Source organism: Ochotona princeps, chromosome 22 (genome assembly GCF_030435755.1).
Source record: "Ochotona princeps isolate mOchPri1 chromosome 22, mOchPri1.hap1, whole genome shotgun sequence".
In the NCBI taxonomy this organism is placed as follows: Eukaryota; Metazoa; Chordata; class Mammalia; order Lagomorpha; family Ochotonidae; genus Ochotona; species Ochotona princeps.
The window spans coordinates 16,683,831-16,685,511 of record NC_080853.1 but is presented as its reverse complement, the minus strand read 5'-3'; positions in this window follow the sequence as shown (position 1 = coordinate 16,685,511).

Below are 1,681 nucleotides of genomic sequence, written 5' to 3'. Positions count from 1 at the left end.
ATATGTGGACTTAAACCGAAATTCCCATATGACATATGGATGTTGCAAGTGGTGGCTTAACCCACTACACCAAATACAGAATCCCTTAATGTGATGTTTCTAAGTTTTATTCATGTTGAGGCATATTTTGGATTGCCATTCTTTTTTTAATATGTGAATACCATGCCACCTTTTAAATATATCACATTCTATTTATTCATTCATCTGTCAGCGGTTGTCTCTACTTTTTAGTTGTTGTGAACAGTGCTCCCGTGATCATTGATATAAAGCTAGCTATCACTATTTTATACAATCCATAAGAAATAAAATTTTTAAAACTTTTGATAGGTAGAGAGAGCAAGAAAGAGAGGTGAAGACAAAGAGAGTTCCTATCTGCTAGTTTACACTTCACAGTGGCTAGAACTGAGGTGTATCAGGCTAAAACCAAGACTCAAAAACTCAACCCAGTCTCCTATGTGGGTGGCAAGAGCTCAATCGCTTGGACCATCACTGCTTCCTCCCAGGGTGTGCATTAGCAGGGAGCTGAGCATCAGACCAGGCACTTTGATGTGAGATGTAGGCTTCTTAACCACTATGCCCAAGGTTCAGCTAATAGAAGCTTTGTAGGTAGAATAAAGGCCCGTAAGAATATCAGTCCTCCTCCCTAGAACCTATAAATGTTAATTTGTATGACAAAGATTTTGCAGATGTGATTAAGCATTTTCAGATAGAGATTATTCTGAATTATCAGGATAGGCCCTAAATGCACTTGCATGTATCCTTAGAAGAGCAAGGTTGGTTGGTTTGTGTGTGTGTTTTAAGATTTATTTATTTATTTACCTGAAAGGCAGAGTAACAAAGAGAAAGGGAGAGGCAGAGACAGCTCTTCCATTTGCTAGTTCACTTCCTAACTGGCTGTAATGGCCAGAGCTGGCCCAGGCTGAAGTCAGGAGGTAGGAGCTTCATCTGGGTCTCCCACTTGAGCCATCCTCTGTTGCGTTCTTGGGCTGTTAGCAGGGAGCTGGATTGGAAGTGGAGGAGCTGAGACTTGAACCAACACCTATATGGAATTCAAGTATTGCAGGCAGTCGCTTAACTTGGTGTACCACAGTGCCAGTCCGAAAGGAAGGTCTGACCCTCAAAAAAGAGAGGACAGTGTGACCATGAAGCCAAATATTAGAGGGATACAGCCACAGCCAAGGAATACTGGCAACCAAGAAGATAAGGAACATGTTCTCCCTTAGAGTTTCCACAAAGATCATCAACAAGTGACACTGAATTGGCCTGTTGGTCTACAGAACTATGAGAAAATAAGGCAGGTATTTTAAGCCATTAAGTCTGTAGTCATTTGTTGTAAGGGATGTAGGAGACCACTAGCAGAACTGATAGAAATAATAAAAATTGTGAAAGAATGAATTGCCAACAGAATTTAGATCTGAAACCTAATCTGGGAAATTTAGACTTTATGGTAAAATCTATACTAAATAATTACCTTTATATGGACCAAAAATGTTGACTATTGACTCTTCTAATCAAATTTTAATGGGAAAGAATTGATCCAGAGGAAAATCACTTCATTAAAATAAAAATGAATGAAGTTGGAAGCAGTTTCATTGTGACATAAAGATAGTCAAACAAGGAATTAAATTGGCTTTTTACGTGGCCCCCAAAATGTTCATCCTCAAAATTTATTGATGTTTCT